At 35.6% G+C, this 23,821-nt stretch overlaps 1 protein-coding gene across 6 annotated transcripts in view; it reads right to left on the reverse strand.

Annotated features, from left to right (window-relative positions):
* Window positions 1-22,902, reverse strand: part of dlgap1a (DLG associated protein 1a) — a 112,788-nt gene extending 89,886 nt beyond the window's left edge. For 3 of the 6 annotated variants that reach the window (XR_016168564.1, XM_089131269.1, XM_039678035.2), the window contains exon 1: window positions 22,729-22,902. The gene's annotated coding sequence lies outside the window, so the exon portion shown is untranslated. Of the gene's footprint in view, window positions 1-21,524; window positions 21,572-22,728 lie in introns of those variants that run through there. The other 3 variants (XM_039678034.2, XM_039678033.2, XM_089131268.1) reach the window with 2 other exon arrangements.
* Window positions 22,903-23,821: the final 919 nt, after the last annotated feature.

Here is a 23,821-nt window from a genome sequence, read left to right on the forward strand (position 1 = left end):
TCCTCTGACCCCACAAGAACTTCTCCTCACCTCTGGACGCCTGAATGAGTCACACAAGTGTGGGGGCCTGGAGCAAAGCAAATCTAGAGTTCTATCTCAAGTAATTACACTCGGTCATTACGACAATGATGAATACAAAAACAGCAGGAAGCTGTAGAGTTTTCTTTAGACACAGAGCCGTTTAAAGGTGCAATGTGTAAAAATTCTCTATTAACAGAAATGCAATATGACATCCATAACTATTTTCAGTGGTGTATAAAGAACTTACTTAATAAACCGTAATGTTTTTATTACCTTAGAATGAGACATTTATATCTACATAACCGCGGGCACCCCCTTCTATGAAGGTCGGCATATTGTGACGTCATGTTTCTACCATAGCCGACAGCAAACAGACAGTGCTACATAGCGTGTTTCGTCACTACCTTGAAAGAGAAGCAGTAGAAAGCTAGAAACTAGCCATAAAAATTGTGAGTAGTGACTTTTCCTTTGTCAGTGGTGTAAAATATGTAGTTGGATTATTTCATGTTTCATGATACGGCTTTGCTATGTTACGTTTGTGAGACAACCAGCTGATTACTATTATTATTAGGGCTGTGAAACGATTAATCGCATCCAAAATAAAAATAAAAGTGTTCATATGCATGTATATATTTCAGAAAAAATTGTTAAATATAAATATTTGATTTATTAATATGTATAATATTAATTTTGTATAAATATACAGTATATAAAGTATATACATGCAAATATTTCTTAAATATATACATGCATGTGTGTGTATTTATATATACAAAATAATTATACCCATTACACACACATATATTATGTAAACAAACTTATTTGGGAGTCGATTAATCGTGATTAATCGTTTCACTGCCCTAATTATATTATATATTAAGACCCTTGATCCTCGCCTGACTATCGGCTTTGTAAACTTTATCCATGATGTGGTTTATAATGGACTGTAGTCAGTGTTGTAGTACTCGAGACTCGGTCTCGGTCTCGAGACCATATTTTAATGGTCTTGGTCTTGTCATGGACTCGTGTCCATTTGGACTCGGAATTGACTCGTACTCGAACATTTTTTTTTTTTAGGACTCGGAATTATTCCCGAGTCCACTCGAGTTCAATTAAAAATATTTTTAATGATTATTAATGTATGTTAATAAAATATTTCTTTAAATTGATTGACACGCCCAGTGATTGGTGATTTTCTAGTGCGCAACTGCGCATGACAAATTGTAATAAAATTACTTTTAACACCACCTACTATGTGGCTTTTTTTACCCTAAACTGATCATATTTTTAAACTCTAAGTAAATTCAGTAAAAACAAAAAAAACAAAAAAAAAGGATTTCTCTAAGTAAATAAAAGTCAATTAGGTAATCAACCCTCACTGGTCTCGGTCTCGACTCGGACTCGACCGTCTCTGGTCTCGGACTCGACTCTCTCTGGTCTCGGTGTCGACTCGGACTCGAGTGAGGTGGTCTCGACTACAACACTGACTGTAGTACAGAAACAGTGACAATGTTACACACTCTCTTGGCTTACTCTGGCTATTCTTTGTCTCAGATGATGTTATGTTTGTCCCGTTTTAAGTAGCTTCTTCGAAGGGGAGGGGTGAGCAGTGGGCTGAGGCCTTAGTGCAACTCACAACCGAAGCGCTAGATGTCGTTAAAAAATACACACTGCACCTTTAATGATTCACATACCTCGTCGCCTTATTGTGATGCAACTATTCTTAATGCAACAGCACCAATGCAACCATGCAAGACCACACTCGTTGCACTTCCACTCCAGAGCCGGTGGTAGTGGAATCATTGCAAGCTGGCTGTGCTTCAAGTTTTTAATTGAAAATGCTACAGAGGTTTTTGGTTTGAGCTAAGCTGACTGGGTTTCTTTTGTTGCCCTGTTAATGCCTTCCTGCTTTATGCAAAGCAATTCGATGCCACATCAGAGTTGTAATCTCTGTGGTTGCAACAAAAATCAGCAAATCCGCATTCAGTTGTAATATCAGCTTTGGTCATTTTCTTTAGAATTATAAATATCATCATCCATATACACAGGAACAACCTATCCCATAAAAAATTTAAGAAAAATAAAATAAAATAAAAATAAAATAAAACAATTAAAAAATAAGATCCCTGAGATTCCTTTGAACCCCTACAAAGAATTAATTATTTAAATAAACTGAAAATAATTATATATATATATATATATATATATATATAGTTTTTCAATGTAAGTCTGAGATAAAGCTGGATCTATTTTATGCATAAGAAAGAACAGGTGGTAGAGTAAGGTTGCAGTAAAAAGAATTTGCATACAATTGAACTTTTCTTGATATCTGCCCAAAAATAATAACAGACTGGCAGTTGTTTTCTACACAGTAAATCGGGGAAATAAATGGGGCAGCAGCAAGAAGGACACTTTCAAATCGGGATTCTTCTAAGCGATGCCATACAGTGGAGTCAGCATTTTCTGCTTGCTAAATCCATCCAGCTCTTATCTGGACTGCAAAATAAAATAAACAGAAATCGGGGAACTGCATCCCTCCTAAGGCCTGTGCTGTGATTTCAGCGTACTTTTTTAGGTGAATTGCCTTTCCAAAAAAAAAATCTAAAGATGAGTGTATATGCCTGTAAAGAATGACCTTGTTCAAAGCATCAACACAGTTCCCATTACATATTAAAGAGATTGATTTTTGTTGTGGCTTGTTCTTGCTATAACCTTTAAAATTATATACAGTATGTTTGGGATCTTAAACGATACGAACGGAAGCTGTACTGAATATCCCTTGTGCATTTGTCAGGTGAGCCATTTTCCTATTTATCCACATTCTTATTACAGTTGATTCTGTCATTACTGATTGATTTTGAAGTGGGTGCATTTGGCCTCTCTGCTGCTTGTAATATCATACTCTCTCATGGCTTGAATGTGTGCAATCTTTAAAGCACAGAATCATCTTTAGATAAAGACTACTGCTATTCCATAGAGAATATAGTAGACTTTTCTTTGCGTGTGTTTTTTTTTTTTTTTTCCAAAGGAGCAGAAAATAATTAGGCCTCTTAAGCAAGTGATTCCCAAAATTACCCCCGGGGATGTCTTCATTCACACTTAAAGTCTCAATATTTGTGTTGAAAAACGTCACGAACCAAGAACGGCTTAGTAAATGATTAATAAAAATTCACATTTAAAGCCTGGTGTCGATGTAATTTTAGGATTTCTTCCTGTTCTTTGTGTAAATCTTTAACAAACCCGGGAGGTTGGGATTAAAATGGGAGTAAAAAATCTGCACTTTTACAAAATCAGCCATCACAAATGTCAAGACCTGGATGATCAACTGACATAGCCTTATTCAATTGTAGTAGGGAATGGCAGCATACCACCGTTCTAAGTTTTGGGGTATTAAGACTACTTTTATTCAGCAAGGACATTAAATTGATCAAAAGTGACAAGGCATTTATAATGTTACAAAAGCTATTTCAAATAAACTGTATTCAAGAATACAAAAAACTAAAAAAAGATCAGTTTCCACAAAAATATTAAGCAACTGCTTTCAACACCGATAATAAGAAATGTTTCTTGAGCAGCAAATCAAGGATCATGTGACATACTGAAGACAGGAGTAATGATGCTGAAAATTTAGCTTTGACATTACAAAAATAAATTACATTCTAAAATATATTAAAATAAAAAATGATTATTTGATACTAAAATATTATTTTAGTATTTATAACATTTAACAAACTTAGTCAACACTAACAGTCGCTGCTGTTTGGTTTTTATACTGCTGCTCTCGTTTTAGTCACTTCTGAAAATTATGAACTTGACACTTCTGAACTTCTCTTGATTAAAGCGCCAGGTGACTGGTTGCCAGATATAACAAAAAAAAAAGAGCAAAACAATCCTCTTAAAAGGACATAGCAAAAATGTACCAGGGAACATATATATAACTAGTATTACTAATATCCAACAAAATTTAAAGGAAATACCCAACTTATTATGAATAGAATAGTTCAATTTAAAATATTCAGATATTATAAACTGATTGATGAAGTAAAACAAAAACAACATCAGATTTAAAACTTTAAATTAAGCAACACTTTATTTAAAGTTTAATTGCACCTATGAGTTGTATTTAATATCAATTATTTGGGTGTAATTTATCCAAAGGTTAATGGGTATTTTGTTGACAATCTAGCTATCAAAATAGTTACCAAATAAAGGGAAAAAAAAAAAATCAAACAAGGTAAAGTACTTTTCATTTCTAAATTTTTTGGGTTTATTTATTATACAAAGCCCTTTTTGTAGCTTTTTTCAAACTACATATACAAATAACTATATCGTGAAATATATTGTTACCGTGAAATAAAATTAGTCATACCATGAAACAGAATTTTGGTCATAGCGCCCACCCCACGCACATGTATTTCAAAGTTAAGTGTTCATTTAAACAATACTTTGGCCACCAGGTCCCAATCCTCTCAGCTGATCTTCAAGCACACTATTTCACAGAACTGAGGGAAAGAGTTGCATTTAGTCTGACCTTTTAGCTCACCGCCCACAAATGTCACCCAGTCTTTAATATTCCACTGCACAGTCATGTGACTTCTGCTGAAAACCCTTACATACCCGCATGGGGTCCACATCTAAATGTTAGCTAGCATATGCTTCACTTGCTAAGAGGCAAACAAGTCCGTATTGAAGACATTTATTGTGCATATTAGTTCAATAAAAAAAACAACACTTGCTTTGAGATTTAGAGTTCATCAAAAACAATGGGTTTTGCCCATATGCACTCTAAAAATGCTGGGCTGTTTTAACCCAATTTTTGGTCAAATATTGACAAACCCAAATGTTGTATTAAAAAATGTCATTATTAAATTTAACTCAACAGCCGGGTTTGTCCATATTTGACCCAAAATTGGGTTAAAACAACCCAGCATTTTTTAGAGTGTGTGGTTGTAAGATAGAAAGATAAGCAACAATCACAAATGATTGCTTGAAAAGGATTGTTTCAAGCTTTTTGGGAGACGACCTTTGTATAGAAAGTATTTAATCCCAATGTGACCTAGAATATGAATAAAAGATACAGGAATATGACGTGTGCTTGGTCCAATCTAATATATCAAAATCTTTGTCCAGCAAGATATTCTTTCAACAACAGCTTGTGGAGCCGATCTTAATCTAGCAAAGGTTGTACTATTTAACCTTTAACAGGGATTAAGTCAGTCTAATCTTTGTCTAAACCAGCCACAACATTAAATAGTACTTTAACATTTACAGTAATAGCATGACTGTTCAAATTCATCATCTATAAATAGTAAAAACATTAAAGTTAATGTAAAGCTTTGCACAGCAGCCCACAACCGGTAATAGAAATACCCAGCATTCCTTGGTAGGCCAGGATGGGCTGTTATTAGAGACTTTAGGGATCTCCTGCTTGATATGCTTCTCATTCCTCTAGTCTACTAGTCTGGTTTACTGCCGTCATGACCTACACAAAACCAGTGGGAACCAGGAACGAAACTGACTAGTTCTGGGAAATCCTAACATTTCTTGATTGATGGGAACATTTCTGTCTGTGAATAAATTACATTCAAAACAACACTGATCAAGGTGCCAGATGTTTCAGCAAAAGACAATCTTTGATGCTGAGCATCACAATAGTTTCAAATGGGGCCCAAAAGTTCACATTACAACTCTGGGATTTAAAATCAAATTTATTATGGGCACATGTGTCAGTAAAGTATGTTAATGGTCAACAGCCAAAATTGGTAACAATACAATCCGCCAATAACAATACAATATTGGCCAATAATCATACAATACTGGCAGATTTTAGTACAGAATTTTAATATTGTCCATTAATTGGTTATCGACAAAGACATAATAATCGATTTATCAGTATTTATCAGTAATTCACACTTTGCATTTCAAATTTTATACTGATAATATGTAATACGTTATGATTATCCATAAAATAAATGTTATCTATTTCAATACATTTCAGTTTATGACAAACCTGAATTTTCAGCATCATTCATCCAGTCTTCAGTGTCACATGATGCTTCAGAAATCATTCTAATATACTGATTTTGTCCTCATTTTTATTAGCAATGTTCAAAACTTATGTTGCTTAATATTGTTGTGGAAACAGTGATTTTCACAAATTTTTCAGTATTCTTTGATGTAGAAAGTGCAAAAGAACAGCATTTACTTTAAAAAAGATATATTTTGTAACATTATGTCTTTACTGTCTGTCACCTTTGCTTAATGTGTCCTAGCTGAATAAAAAGTATGAATTTTTCTATTACGATAAAAAAAAACCTGAATGGTAGTGTAATTTTTAAATATAATTAAATTAGACACTACTCCTTTGTCAAAAAAGGTCTAGTTTTTTAGACTTTAGAAAGTGTGTAGTGTGTCCTGTTAAAGGATTAGTTCACCCAAAAATGAAAATTAAGTCGTTAATTGCTCATCCCCATGCTGTACCAACCCCGTAAGACCTTCGTTCATCTTCGGAACACAAATGAAGATATTTTTGATTAAATTTGAGAGCTGTCTCACTACCACATTGGCTGCCTAAGGGACTGGCTCTTGATGGCCCAGAAAGTCAATGAAGAAAAATATTCCATGTGACTACCGTGGCTCAACTATAAGTTTATCAAGCGACGAGAATACTTTTTTACTTTTTGAAAAAACAAACAAAAATAACGACTTTTTTCGACTATTCCTTTTCTTCCTTGTTGGCCTGAAACGAGACTTCCTTAGATTTCCACGACGCATGCGCGAGAACTGAACTGAAGTAGTTGAAGGAGATCGCAATTCTCGTCGTGTGCGTCGTGTTTGTTTTTTTGCGCAAAAAGTATTCTCGTCGCTTGATAAACTTATAGTTGAGCCACGGTAGTCACATGGGATATTTAAAAATTTTCTTCATTGACTTTCTGGGCTGTCAAGAGCCAGTCCCTTAGGCAGCCAATGTGGTAGTGAGACAGCTCTCAAATTTAATCAAAAATATCTTCATTTGCGTTCCGAAGATGAACGAAGGTCTTACGGGGTTGGTACAGCATGGGGGTGAGTAATTAATGACTTCATTTTCATTTTTGGGTGAACTAACCCTTTAAAATGTGTTCAAGCGCCAACACGGGTAAGATTACAGAGAAAGATCAGCCTGCTCATAATGTCTAGGCTTTGCTGCCACCTAAAATCCACAGAACTGATGGCATTTTAGCACTTCATATTTCACCCTGCAAAAGGTTATATGAATATGTTATATGAGAACAAAATATGAGGAATAAAACACACAAAAGAGACAGTTGGGGTGGCCCATCTTGTTTGAATGCAATAAAGAACTGCATGTTTGTAGTGTTTCAGCACACATGTAGGAGTACAGCATATTTTATTCCTCCCACCCCTTTCTCAGTTTCCCTTCTTTTCCCCCACTCTCTTCCTTCGAGCTGTGACAACATCTTGTCCCTTATGCGAGGGCTCCCCCACCCCACCATGCTTCTGTCTGCAGTGGCCCAGTTAGTGCTAGATTATTCCGCTTGCATCATCGCATTTCTCTGCATCTCCCACTGTCTTTTGTGCCACCCCAGCCACTCTTGATCTGTGTGTGCACATTTATGCCTCCTGGATCTGCCCAAGTGGCCTGCCACGACCCACTGTGCAGCCGCCGCCTTCAACCAATCAAATCTACCCTCAGTGGAGGTAAGGATTGACAAATTAAATAAAAATCACTTGGAACCATATGAACATTTTAAAAGGGGTCATTCCTTTGATCAAGTAATTTTTTTTCCCTTTAAGCTCCATTTGGAAACTTTTTGTTGCACCAAATTATCTTAATTAAAATATTACAAAAGAAGAATACTCCACGTTAAACCAATGATATTTTTTTGTTAAATAGTTGTACTATTACAACTAAACTACTATGAATATCTATATTTTAAAGGGGTCATTTAATGCACTTTTACAAGTTGATTGTACTGCAATGTGTGTTGTCAGTGCCTGTACCATCATTTAATGATAAAAATTCATCCAGTGGTTTTGTTTTAATCTCCTTATATGTTTTTCCCCTTACATTAACCAACCATTCATAAACGTCCTCAAGCCTTAATTGTCGAACTTCTTTGCGGCTGTCATCTTGTTCCGGAGCGACCCAGGTTGAAACTGGTACGGTGTCCTCAGAGACTCCCGCAGCATTCTATCTCCAAAATATCCCTCAACTGTTGTCAATGCAACACTTCACATGCGCTGTGTCTACGCCCGCAGAACAGAGGGGCGGGTTTATTATTTAAAGGCATATGCACTGAAATGGCTTGCTGAAAACAGAGCTGATTTTGACCAGGTAAAATGTTGTTTTCTTAAAATACTAATGAGAATTTTTAATAAAAGTATATTACAAAGTTTTCATTTAGACCCTAAACATTCATATTAACTTGTACAAAAATGGCATTATATGAGCCCTTTAAGTAACAAGCAATGGTTCCAGATTCATTTGGAATGGGAGATGACTAAAAAATTATTCATTATTCAATTATTCAAAATTATTCAAATGAGTCAGCTGCAACTCAGTAACAATTAAATTTCATCAACTAAATTAGTCTAATTCAAACTGTTCACTCTCAAGCACGATACTACGTAAAACATTTTGAAAAATTTTCTCGTGTGATGCCTTTTCAATGATAAGCGTTAATGTTAAATAAAATGAAAAAAAAACCTATTAAAGCTGTTTTTACAATTGAAATAAAGTTAAAATACAATATATATAATATACATATTAGATGGAAAAAAATGAAGTAAAATTTGAAAGTTTAAATTGGAATATTAAATTGCTAAAACTAAAAAATAAATCTAAAATCTAAATAGCTAAAGCTGAATAGAAGCTAAAAATAAAATGAAAAGTGAAAATATAAAAGCTTATTCAAAATATTAATTAAATATTATAAGACATAAATAATAAAACATGGCTTAAATTCTTAAATACACAATTAACTAACACCACAACAACAATGATATCTGACAAAACTGGACATTAACACAAACGTTTTCAGGATGTCACATTTTTGATTTCTGTGAGTAGAACAATGCAAAAGCACTGTAAAACATTGCACCACATAGTACTGCTTGCGGTCTTTTTGAAGACTACTCTACTTTCACTGAAAAGGCACCCCAATTGATTTCTTATGAAGCCTACCATGTTCAGCGTTACATAACAAATATCTTGAATTTCAATAACAGCACTCATGCATTTACGGTATAAGTCAAGGACTAGGAGAAATGGGCAGTCAGGACGTGTAGTCAATTACTCTGTTGACATTTAAAATGAAGAAAGGGGTCTTTATTATTTCCATTATTCTCCACCCTCAGGATGCCAGAAACCTCTGCCGAGGGGGCGCACAGCCCTCTGAATGCCCTTGTGGAACAAAAGCTGGCTTTTCTGCACGCCTCAGAACACACAGAATCCGGGTAATAATTTCATAAGAGATTTCGCTGTTGTTCATAAGAGAATATGCGTCTCCCCCATCACTCAAATGACAGAGTGAGATTTATAATGATATGGAAGCACAGCTGGTATCCCAAGATTAAGCCAATAGATACGGCACCATGGCAACATCTGTTTTTTTTTTTTTTTGTTTAAATTAATGATAGTAGGAGTGCTATAGAGACAGAGCAGCAAAATTGTACAAAAAATCCTTTATAGTGTATTAATTTTAAACCCTAATCCTTTAGTTTTCTGTGGTTAAATATTCACCACATCTAACAAGAATTAGCATATTAGTGCCTTAAAACAATACAAGCAGATATGCATCCATTAATGCACATCTTTCACCCAACTCAAAATCACATAATGTTATAATTGTCACCAAAAACATTTGACGTACCAATTCTGGTGTGGAGACATGTCTGGAGTGATGCCCATATTCAAACATTAAAGATGACGTCACGTAACACACCTCATATTAATAGCTTTAACAGAAATTACTCGTTAAGCTTGATAATGAAGGCCCTTTTTCTTGTAAGTATACATACGAAATGCTGTCTTTGGCAATTGCAAGGAGAGGTCTTACAAAGAGGAAATGTAATGTATATTAAAGCAGTGGCCATTCATTACCACACAAGTCCCATTAACTCTACACAGTAAGACTGCTGAAGCAGAAATTCATTAACTCAAAACCATAAAACAAACATTTTGAAAGGCATACAAGCACTTTAAAGCAAAAATTGCCCTCTTCTCAGTTACAGACATAACACCAATATATATGTTCTAGTCAAACAACTAAGCTGATTTGAATGCCATAGGCCAGATACAAATATAAACAATGAAAAAATATGCTGATAAATGCATCCGTTTACACATCACACTGAAGCAAGTGCAACATACTCCTACTATGCATTCCAGGGGAATTCATCTATAATCTACCTTTAATCTTATGGCGGTCAGGCTGAACAATTTAAAAAAAAAAAAAAAAAGATGAACTATTTAAGCCTCAGCTCTAAGCAAGCATTTAGTAGGTGAAACAATTTTTCTTATAAGTTATAAGGGGGACAGAAGCAATAGCTAACCGTAACACACAGCGAAGATTGTCCTCTAACATACACCGTTACATTTTGTAGCGAACTTATGTACACAGGGGCATAAAAATCTGTTGGTCTGGTTCTCAAGGGAGCACCTGGAGATGCAGCTTGGTACTACTACTCGCACTTTACACGGCACACTTAACCTACAAGCTGTCATCACGTTCCTCCTGACTGCTCTCCTCAATCTTTTCTTGAGGACATGGTAGATGATGATTATTTAATTTTATTTTATTAAAGCAACACTAAGTACGATTTTTTTACCGTAAAATTATGTTTCGAAAATCGTCAGTGGTTCATTAAGTCATAACAGTGGGTTGAAAGGCACTTCTGGATTCACTTTGCAGTCCTATATCTGCTATAACCACGCTATGCCATTGCCAGATCGGGTCATAATGAGACTTAAGAAAACCACATCAAGCGTTACAATACTCATTATTTAGTTTTTCTTCGTTTCTGATGTCGCAATACATCACACTTTCATGAAATCATGCAACATACTCTACCTCGTCTGTGCGTTTAAAATCGTGTTTAAAATCGTCTGAATGTCTAAATTGGCAAAACAAAACATGTCCAAATGATAAACTTCACTCTATGATGGTTAATCTTAGCAGTAAATAGAACCATAGGGCCTAGGCTATATAGATCAAACACGATCTGTTGCACTCCTAAAAATAATATTATATAATATAATAATTCCAAGAATGTGTACCTTTTGAGAGTCTTAGGAAACACTATTAATGGCAAAAATGACTCAATTCAGACACACTGCTGCTGTAATAGTCTTGTCAAACTAGTAAGAGCCCCTCATTGAGCCCCTTTCCCTGCTGTGGCCATCTGGTAAGATAACCCATCTCTATACCTCTCTTCTGCTGGAAGTGTCACTTTCTGGTCAAGAAGCACGTTTGGCTGGCAAAGATAGACTACTTGTCTATATACAACCTCAGAAACCTTTCAAGCAACAACTACATATTACTTTCACTGTCAAAAAAGGTTAAACAAATGTTATACCGAAACTTGCAGATAGAATTGGTAGAAATGCCCATATAAGAGTTTTTTTTTTTTTTTTTTACAGGAGTAAAAAAAAAGTCCAGACAATCACTTGTGTTTACTAGGGGACCAATATTACATTATTCAGGCAATTTAGGCATCACAATATTATAATTTACAATACATTTTCATTTATATTAAATTTTAGATTATATTTGAGTGTTCTTTTAATTATTTTGTGTATAACTGTAAGCACTAGGTCACAAAAAGATACCATAAAAAGAAAAAAAAAATCCATCTGGTAACACTGTCTCGCAGCCGCATAACCTGTTTCTGATTACCTGAATGATTTACTTTTAATTGCAGTTAATTAGTAGACCTTCTTTGTTACAACTTACATCCTCCCAACACAGTTCTTAGATCATGTAAATCTAATGAAATTAATAATTGAAACCTCTCAGATATCTATCTCTGCTGGATATTATCGTACAAAACTGAATAATAATTTAAAAAAAAAAGATTAACCAAATATTCTTCTGTTTAAGTAGTTGTGGAGTGCAGAGAGCTGATGAATAAACGGTTTTAGAGCTCTATAGAGAAAATAACTCAATTGGTCTGTCTATATGGCTAAACATAGCATGTGTACATGCTGGATGTAAATGGGATTTGTGACTCATTAAAACGGCCAACCTTTCTCCAGTGATTACATACAAAGTGTTGTGGAGCTCTGAACTTTTCCCCCAACTGCATTTTACAAAATTCAAAAACGATGGCGTAGGTGTGCTAGAAAATGGTAATTCGACATTATTATACACTTCAAACAGTCTACCTCAGTCTGTCTTGGCCTTTTGAAAGAGCGCCAAATCAGATGTCATTCAGGTTGTAAAACATCTTCTAAAAATGAGGGGGAAAAAAACATAACTACTAGTTCTTTCTTAGAGTTCCTAGTGTAATACAAAGCAATGGCAGACAGTGGAAGGAAGATGTGAGGAAGAAACGTGAAAAACTCAGCAGGATATTTTGTAACGGTCTATAATTTATTTTCTTCAGCCCCTGGTTCTCCCTTCCCTCAGGCCAACTGCCTGCTTCAACTCTCAGCAGACAAGTGTTGCAAATAAAAGAGTCCCTCAGTTCCACTGAGGCTGATAGTAATCTTACACACACTGATAGTGAACGGTATTACAGCCACTGCCATTGTGCCTACATGGCCTCATCAAGGACTCAATGGCCAGCTCTGCCTCGAATCCACAAATTCAATTCTCAAATGGTCTTGACCTGCTATTTAATCCTGACCATGAAAAGAAAAAATAAATCAAAAACATTATGTTGTGGTTAAGCTTTATTCTGCGTTATATTTAGCATGAGTTGAACATTGTTCATTGAACGGTCACCAAAAAAAACGAAAAGAAAAAAAGAAAAAGTAAAGGCTTAAAAGGTAATCGTTCTATGAACTAAACAAATGGTCTGAACGGAATACAATAACATCTGACACAACTGACAAAGGCTGATACCATACCTCTAAAAAAAGTCTCTAAAAGTCTGAAAAGTAGGGTTTTTAAAGGAATAGTTCACCCCAAAGTAAATTCTGTCATTATCAATCTAATTTAGGCCTTCCATTTCAAACAAAATGTGCAATTATGAAGCTATCTTAAGGCTTTGAATATTGTGCACAGTGTTGGGTGTAACTAATTACTAAGTAACTATTACTCAGATCTAACAGCGATTCGTATGCATTTTATGAGGTGTCTAAATCGTACGACCGCACTCGTACAAATTCGTATGAATTATTGAGTTATTGTAAAATATATATGAAAAATACATAACACTCTACTACTCAGCTACTCAATCCAGGAAAATAGATTGCTGGGAAAAAAAATGCTTCACCAGGAAAAAATAAAATAAAAAATATGACCTAAAGCAATGTCTGCATAAAGGCATCCAAATTAGATTAATTATCAACACATAAAAGGATGATAGGTTTTAATAAAATAACTTGTAGAGCGACCATTACCTTAAGCTGTGCAGAGCAATGAGAAAGACAGAAAAGAGTAGCAATTGGAAAGTTAAATTAGAATTTAAAACTATGATGGGAGATATAAAAGATTTTTAAGTTTCTCCCAGATTGTCCCAAATTCTAAATTTTCCACTCAATTTAATAGAAAGAACAGAAAAGCAAGCAGAAAAAAAAAGGAACTTTTCAATGCCTTAAAGCAGAAGTGCGTATTTATAATGTTAAAATACTTTCACTTATCCTGGCTAAAAGTTAGTATGAGTTAGTAAATCTTATTTAAAACAATGAATTGTAAATGAAGAGTTCAGATGCAAAAGCCTCGAAGTGCCATTTGAAATTTTCTCCTAAAATGATCATTTTTTATCAAGCTTGTATATTTAAGTTCAGTAATTTCACTTAAATGGCAATGAAGATTACCTATTAATTGTCATTTAAGTGAAATTACTGAACTTAAATATACAAGCTTGATAAAAATGGTCATTTTAGAAAAAATTTTCAAATGGCATTTAGAGGCTTTTGCATCTGAACTCTTCAAATATTAATAAAATTGTAATGCAATGTAATATCGTTGACAATAACAGTTAAAACAGGGAAATGCAAGAAAATGCAATAACCGCTAAATTCATCCATAAGGATATGCCCTTCTTGTTTTACACGTTGTGCATGTGTATTAAATGTTAAACAAGTTATGATAACTAGACGGTATATTATGGTGATTTGTACATAGGCTCTGTGGATTTGGACTTAATAAGCCAAAACAGACAGTGAATGAGATAATGTTAGTTGAATGAATGGTTCAATGACTCACTCAAAGAGAGTCCCTTGCCGCCACCTCGACAGCTCAGGCATTTAAGCAGCACCAAAATGAGGCACTGAAATCTGCGTTCTGATTCGGTACATAACGGTCATATACAGTTGTGGTCAGAAATAATGGCACACCTGGTAAATATGATCAAAAATGGCTATGAAAAAAAAATCTGCATTGTTTATCCTTTTGATATGTCATTAAAAAATCCATTTCATTGAAGTAAAAGAATTGGAAGTGAAGGGAAATTACATTATGAAATCATTCTGTATTGTATAAAGCACTATGTAAATCAAGGACTTGACTTGTCCAACCAACAGAAGGGAAACCAGTTCAATACAGTAACTCCAAGCAATATTCACATTTTAAGCATACTCGTCATTTGGTAAAAGCAAAAACGACAAACTTTAACATCTAGTGTGGCCCAATTCTGCACTTCATACCTTTCTTCATGACTTATTACATAATGATTATTCATGACTTACCATGGAACCTTAAAATAGCTCATTGAGTATTTCATACTTGTGTCATAGTCCTCCTTGGGAGAGCTCATTAAAGCAGCTATAGTTCTATGCTAGCACCTTCATTAGCAATTGAGACCAAAATAATCTGTGCCTGTAAAAAAAAAAAAAAAAAAAAAATGTAAAAGCCAAAGAACTGATTAGCAATGAATACACATAGCCTATTCAGGAAACATATCAGTGAAACATTGTAAGCTGTTTCTAGGCAACACACTGCTGTGCCACTCAACAATGAGTTATGTGGTTGTAATACATTCAGCTTAGATTGTTTCATTAAACCTGCAAGTTCTCACTGCAACTATCAAGCAAGCATCTAGTGATTGGACCATATTTATTTCAAAGGCAGTTTTGCACAGGTGTACAAAACTCTATGATTGGTCTTTAGCTAAATGCTACTATTAGCTACTGCATGTTGGGAACAAACCACATGCATCTCTTGCCTAAGGCAAACCTGCAGGATATCACTTCTAAGAGATGAGCACTGGAAACAGTACAGCTTCCTTTATGAAAATGTTTAATACTTGTTTTATTGAATCGGTTTTAGGTTTTTCCAGTATTTGTTGGTATGGCAATCTGTACGGATCAACTATCTTTATATATGACTACTATCTTTTTAGAATATGAATATTGTGGTTGCGCAAATTGCAATATCGACGCTAAATTTATATATTATGCAGCCCTACTTCAACATAAAAAATAAAGAACTATGTTTTGAGATGAAACATGTTATTTGATGTGTGCCGCTGACAGGAATAACTCCACAGGGGGTGATGCTAGCATTTTCTAGCAGTACATCTTGATCTGCAAAGTAACAAATCCATTAAACAGGAGTTCACTCCAGTCCACAGAATGGACAATTCTCTGGATTGTCCACTGAAACACCACAACAATAGGCTTAGACTATTGGTTGATGCTAACCCGCCCTAGCCTTTGTGTCTTTCCCCATCATGATTATGCTGGCAGGCCAAATGCCAGTAGTCTGCAGTGGCGAAAGAAACCTGCAACAGGCAGGGAACCAGTTGCAGAAAAGACTGTTGAATTGTGTCAGACCTGTCACAAATGGCTGTGATGGATAACTATATTTTCTTGTCTGATAATAGTTTAGCTAAAGGAAGATTCTGGGTTCAGAACAAGTTAAGCTATATCTACAACATGTGTGGCATGTTGGTTTCTCACTTAAAGGGTTAGTTCACCCAAAAATGAAAATTAAGTCATTAATTACTCACCCCCATGCTGTTCCAACCCCGTAAGACCTTCGTTCATCTTCGGAACACAAATAAAGATATTTTTGATTGAATCTGAGAGCTGGATCAGTCCTAGATAGACTGCCTAATGGACTGGCTCTTGACGGCCCATAAAGTCATTAAAGAAAAGGTTTAAATATTCCATGTGCCTACAGCGGCTCAATTATAAGTTTATCAAGCGACGAGACTACTTTTTGTGCGAAAAAAACATAAATAACGACTTTATTCCACTATTCCATTACTTCCTTATGGGCGCATGCGCGAGAACTGAGACGAGGACGTTCTCATTCGTCTACTTCTTGTTACAGGCTGCTCACCGCTTAGGAGTTTTACCGCCACCTACCGTATAAGATGATGTGCTGATATAGCTGAAAGCGCAAAACTTTCTGTTTACAAGCAGAAGAAGATGCGCGCTGTACATACGCTTTTCAATTTGCGTATTTTCCGCACTATAAGGTGCACTTAAAAGCCTTTAATCTTCTCAAAAAACGACAGTGTTCCTTATAATCCGGAGCGCCTTATATATGGATCATCATTTTATACGGTAGGGGGCGGTAAAACTCCTAAGCGGTGAGCAGCCGGTAACAAGAAGTAGATGAATGAGAACGTCCTCGTCTCAGTTCTCGCGCATGCGCCCATAAGGAAGTAATGGAATAGTGGAATAAAGTCGTTATTTATGTTTTTTTCGCACAAAACGTAGTCTCGTCGCTTGATAAACTTATAATTGAGCCGCTGTAGGCACATGGAATATTTAAACCTTTTCTTTAATGACTTTATGCATGGGCCGTCAAGAGCCAGTCCCTTAGGCAGTCTATCTAGGACTGATCCAGCTCTCAGATTCAATCAAAAATATATTTATTTGTGTTCCGAAGATGAACGAAGGTCTTATGGGGTTGGAACAGCATGGGGGGGTGAGAAATTAATGACTTAATTTTCATTTTTGCGTGAACTAACCCTTTAATTTCCATTTATCCTATTTAAAAAGCTGATTACAATGAGCAATTTACAATGAAAGAGCATGGGGCCAATAAACATTAAAAAAATAATACAGCTCAAATAATACACAATTTTAACTGAAAAATTGGTGTGTATTAGAGCTTCACGATTAATCATTAAAAGGTTGCGATCTCAAATGAACTTAATCCAAAATGATCAACGATTTGGGAATGTCTATTAAACCTTTGATAAGTACAATAACAGCGGAACATTCAAATCTGCGTTCACGCTGCCACTGGCCCGGAGAGAGCAGTTGTCCTGTGAAACAGCTGCACAAACAGTCTATAGTTCGATTATAAACACTAGGAGTGTCACGATTCTCCAAATCCTCAATTCGATTATATTTTCGATTCTAAGGTCACGGTTCGATCCGATTTTTATCAATCGGCCAATCAGGATCCAGCCACCACCACCAGCCTGATGGATCCATGTTCTCATTCTGTTTACGCCACATTCAAATTCATATCAATTTAAACGCGATGATGAAACACTGGAAGAACTATTTATTCAGCACGAACGTCCATGGGGACGACTTGGGCAGGACGTTTCTCAGAGGTAAGTTTTTATTCAGTTTGTTATACATTATGAGGTGTGGTAACTCTAATTCCACTACATAAGCAGTAAAAAGCGTATGTCCATCAAGAAACTGATATATTTCTAATTTATTGCAGACTGTGGTGCACACGTTGGAACATCGATTCTTACTTTTGGAACTTTATCGCACACTTTGATCTTTGCAGACCTTACAAGCAGCTACATTACACACTGCATTAAAGGTAATATCTGAAAAAGCACATTAGGAGCACTTAAAAGACATTTCTTTGGCCAGTCAATTTCCAGCCTGAGGGGAGTGTGAAAGACAGCGGCAAAGCTATCAGAGTAAAACATGCTAGCACCTTTCCATTTATTTCCCCATCCTCCACAACATTGAGTGTTGCCAGCACATTGTTTTGTCTCCTGCTATGGTACTAGTGCCCTACATTAACCTACAAGTGAATTGGGACTGGATGCCCAGAGAAAGTACAGTACTCAGCGGGGCAGACCAGTGGCAGATGTATGTGTGTGTTCAACAATACACCCCTGAGAAAATGAGAGGAGGCTTATGTGCTAGACTGTGAGAACGTGCAGAGGAGTAGGTGAAACTCATTGTTGGGGATGTGGGACAAATACTCTTATGTCAACAGCAACCAACTATTTTTGGTTTACTGAAGTATACTGTGTATGAACCTAATATTTTTCAACTGTTGTGGCACAAAATTAAGAAATAACTTAACCCCTTCCATAAAAACTAAGCTCGGGCGCACCAGATTACACGTCATTTGACACTTCAAAAAATTCTAACTAACCTACTGATGTCACATGGACTACTTTGATGATGTCTGTCTCTATTTCTTTTCTGGACAAAGACAGTATATCATGTATAGATTTTTAATGGAGGGACAGAAAAATCTCTGACTAAATCTAAAATATCTTAAACGGTGTTCCAAAGATGAACGGACATCTTACTGGCTTGGAACGACATGAAGGCGAGTCATTAATGACATAATTTTCATTTTTGGGTGAACTAACCCTTTAATATGAGTGCATCACTTTTACAGTGTGCATCATACATACATAGAGGAATTGAGTTTTAGTGATTCACGTCCATTTCTTGAGTGACGTAACAGCAGTGCTATACAAGGCACAACATTTTTCAGTGAATCATCCTTCCACCTCCGCAGCATAAATACCACCTGTTTCAGAGTGCAGAGGGCCGCAAACCTCGGAAAATCACACAGCTATTCTCATTAAGATGCAAACTCCCACAGTCTTGCAGCTAATTCTGCACCCTATACTTTCACCCTTCCTCCACAACATCCAGTGTCATTAGCATTATTTAAGGCAGTGTGCTAAATGGAAGTGAAGAGGACTCAAACTGTCCTCGGTTGAATCATGAGGAACAGTTCTTTGAAGTAATGCAAGCTTATATTTTACAATAATTTGACATTAATCCGATCATAAATCTTCTCAAGCTGGTAGGGATACATATTTATCCCCATCAAAAAAAAAGTAGCTCTTGATTAAAGTCTATTAACAGGGGATCATTTAAAATGTTGTTTATTTTAAATATGCACATTAGGAGCCACTCAAATAATAAAAAAAGTCTAAGTGAACTGCATTACAAGATTAAAACATTAACAATTTATAACAATCAGAGATCACAGGGCATTTAGAATAGCAGCGGATATCGAATTCTGCGAAGGGAGAACAAGAGGGGTTTCTGAAGCATGTGAAATAACAGCACACAAAAGTGTGTCAGCTCAACTGGCTCGCGTAAAACGACAATGATCATCTCCTCACATGCTGGCCTTCTTGTCCCGCTCCATCTCGCATATCATTCTGTACCACTGTGTCTGACTTTACTGCACAGAATAGATTTTGTTTGCACCACTTAATGGCTAATAAAATGAACACGGCCTTAATAGTGAGGCAGAGATTCAAGGTGCCCTTCAAGCGTATTATTTTAAAGTGATCACTGCCTTTAATTGAGCTTAACGGAACACTTCCTAATTAGATTATTTCATTCCTATTACCAAACAAAGCCATAATCATGCATGTCCACTGAGGCTAGACTGGGCAGTGATACAGCTCAGCAAACGCAACTCTTACTACAGGGATGGCGAACTGAGTATGACTATGTGACAGAGACACCCAGGTGGGAATCTATAATCATGCATACTGCAAATTTTCAGCCTGGACTCATTGTTAATCCGTAGGTATTCACACGTAACTTTCAAAGACACAAAATATTTTTGGATAGATGCAGAAACATACAATGTGGACGTATCGGCAACATTTAAACATGGAATTATTACGTCTTCACAGTTATAAAACGTTAAATATTTACTAACCTTTTATATAAAGATATCTGTATAATGTCCCTTTTACCATTTTATAGATACATGTAAGATCAACGCATTCTCACCCCAAGGCGTCACCTTTGACCATGCTTCAATATTTGACGTTTTAGGCGCTCTTTAGCGTCACTTACATGACGCGATCCTACGGCGTCATCTAACTGACGCTAAAGGAAAGCGTCAGTTAGAGGACGCGGTTAGGTTTAGGTGTGGGGGTAGGGTACACGCGATCCTAGGGCGTCATCTAACTAACGCTAAAGGGCGCCTAAAGCGTCAGATATTGAAGCATGTCCAAATGCTTCCCACGGCGTCAGCTAAGTGACGCCTTGGGGGTGAGAATGGGCTGGTAAGATCCATCAAGTCTACTCCCAATAACCATACCCACTTTATACAGAATATATGTTCCTTTACCATTTTATACATGTAAGATCCATCAAGTCTACTCCCAAACCTAATCATACCCACTTTATACAGAATATAAAAGAATAAAACGTAAGAGATGTGTAGAAAAACAACAATTTTAGTAACAGTATAGAATTAAACAGATTGTGAGCCGCTAATCCTACCCCTAAACCATTTCTTAAAACTATGTACAGTTATGAAGAAAAACATAAGAGACAACTGTAATCACAATTATTTATTGTGAAAATGTCAAAAGCGGTATCAAAAGTCATTCAAAGTACAATGTTTTGCAGTCGCAAGTCCTCTCATGGCAGTATATAATACTTTTGTATGAAGCACAGAGCCGAATCTGATTCGGATTATAGCGAGCGAATAAATTTTATCTCTTTTATCAATGTGTTTAGGTGTATTTTATGTTTCTATTGTCAGTCGCTGTATAGGAGAAAACGCCTAATATCTCACAGCAAACAAACTAAATATACAACAAAATGGTTAAATGATAAAAGAAATGTTATTAATTTAAAGGTTTTAAAGTGTAGTCTTGTTTAAGAAGTCACAGAGTAAAATGTTATTATTTCATATTAAGTAGATAAGTAAACTGCATTTAATAAATGCAACTGAAGACATGTCATTGAAATGACAATTGAAAATAGAATCTAAACATTCATTCCAAGATTCTAATATTAATAAATAGAAATAAGTACAAATTTGTACTTCTGTAAAGTTCATTTACGTATTAGAGCTGTCAATACGCAAGTATTTTACATTTTAGTGCTATCAATACGTCAATATTGTACATTCCAGTCTGTATGAAAATGTAAATGTAGGCTACGAGTGGTAGAACCAAAGTTTACATAAGGTATTCTTGTAAGATCATGTTGAAATTTCAAAATCACATTGCTATTTTAAAAAGAAAATGTATTATTTTAAATATGTCTGTACATTTTAAATAAAAGAAAACCAGACACTACTTCAAGCTTCATATAAAAGCTGGTGAAATATGTAATCACACTGTTCCAGGGCACTTGACACTGGACTGACTCAGATCTAATAAATCTCATATGCACCCACCTCCGCATGTTGTCTCCCTCTCTCGTTCCCTCACTGTCTTTCAGGATATAGCTTTCTGTCCTCCCCTAAGCATGACATCAAAACTAAATTACATTTATGTCAGACAGTAAGATGTTGACAAGTATAGACCTCTTTGTAGTTCAATAAACAACCTATTGATCCAAACTGACATGAGGAGATTTAAGCTTCCTTCCTCATTTATTATTATTATTACATGATTTATTTAGAATAGTGAGAGCAGAGCATATCATTTAAGGTTATGAGATTGGTGGTGGTTTTCTTCTTTTTTTTAATTTATTTTGTTTGTTTGTTTGTTTGTTTGTTTAAAGCCCCTATCTTCTAGTTATCTTCAATTTAACAATATAAAACTGGTCAAAAGAAGAATCCTATGATGATGCTTTAAATATCACTGATAATAGACAGTCAAACCAAGAGGGGAAAAAAAGTAGAAAAGTAAAAAAGTTAATTCAACAAAAAATTAAATTGCCGTCATTTATTCTCCCTCAAAAACCCTGAATGACTGACTTTCTTCAAAATTAAAGTTATCATTTATGTTAAAATCTTTTATACTTCAAACTGAAGCTCCAATGCTTTTTCATAATAAAAAGTCATGTCTATCATAATAAAAGTGAAAGAAAGAAAGAAAGAAAGAAAGAAAGAAAGAAAGAAAGAAAGAAAGAAAGAAAGAAAGAAAGAAAGAAAGAAAGAAAGAAATTTAAATTTCAGATCAACTTGGCATTCCGAGTTTAGGAGAGACACCAGAGACATTTCAACAGCCGTGTATGTTCTCGCAGCACCGATATTTCCTCCTGCAACAGATGTTCGATGCGAGTGATTTGTCAATAAATTAGCTTGATCAAAACAGATGAATTCATCTGATGTTTCTGAATTTGATTCTTAGCGCGTTGTGTGTTGATACTAGAAGCTACCAGTGTCACCGATCTTTGTTACACTAAAAGAGTCTGTAGCACATCAGCGGCGGTGAAAATGAAGTCTATAGCTATTTGAAACATCAACGTTACAACAAACAAACAATAAACCATTTCCAGCGTCTGTGAAGAGGCACCTCAGAGGCGTGATAAATACACGGAGACCAGCAGGGAACACGCGGCGTGTTTCATTCAATGCAATTAATGTCATTTGCAACAAGAAAATAATCTTATGAACAATCCACAAACCGCATATGAAAATAACAAAACCTTACCTTAGGCTCTTTATCAGTAACAATTCATAAACACCGAGCGGTGAAGTAAATCCTTAATCGTTTCAGACAGTGTACGGAGAGGTGGTTGGCAGAATGAGACTGGAGTCGGTCTGATCCGCACCTGACAGCGAGCCGTGTCGCTGCAGCGGAGGTACGTGTGCTGTTCAGTGATGCCGGAGCACCGACAAAATGCGTCGTGGGGTATGGCTATAGTGGACTTGACTGAGTTGAGTCGGAGAAAAATCCTGTTATGAGAAATCCAAGAGATCTGAAGACTATCTGTTGAATCATGAATGAAATTGTTTTAAATTATGTTATGGTGTATAAGGTGTGAAGTAACATTTGAGAGATTGTGTAAGTAAAAACCACAACAACAACAAAAAGAACAACAAACAAACACTTTCAATGGTCCCATAAATTAATGTAGCCTATTGCATACTGTACAATTATCTTAAAATAATTACAGTTATTTTTATAGCTAATAATTTGCAGGTAGGTGTACATTTAAATGTAGGCTAATTTGTATTCATCTATGAGATGATGATGATGATCATCATCATCATCATCATATAGGCTACCCACTTTTTACTGTTTAATTCATCATGAAAATCCCATAGGCTATTTAGAGATTAATAATAAATCCTAAATAGACCAGCATGGAGATTATAATATTTGGATTTTAATCTGTGCACAATGCAGTTAAAACCCAGACTGGCTCATAAACCCATCAACATACACTCTTGCTTTGTTCTGGCTACTTTTGTCAATCGGTGATCCATGCCAGGTTTTAGATTTTGCCAACCGGATACGGTCCATCACAAACTATCATTGTATTACGTTGTCACAGCGCCTTACTTTAATTCCAAGAAGCACTATTATAATTGTAGCGTTTATCTTTTTTTCTTTTGTGTGTGTGTGTGTGTGTGTGTGTGTGTGTGTGTGTGTGTGTGCCTTTAATATCTCAAAATAGATGTAGTCTATTGCTATCAGTTATTTATGCGACATGCAGACCAGTTGCATGAACTGCTTTGACTAGTCTTAAAAGGCTAGATAATCTAAATAAGCTAGATTAAAAAAAATTTAACTAACTTTC

The sequence above is a fragment of the Pimephales promelas genome, chromosome 5 (genome assembly GCF_988280905.1).
Source record: "Pimephales promelas chromosome 5, fPimPro1.hap1.1, whole genome shotgun sequence".
NCBI classification, from domain to species: domain Eukaryota; kingdom Metazoa; phylum Chordata; class Actinopteri; order Cypriniformes; family Leuciscidae; genus Pimephales; species Pimephales promelas.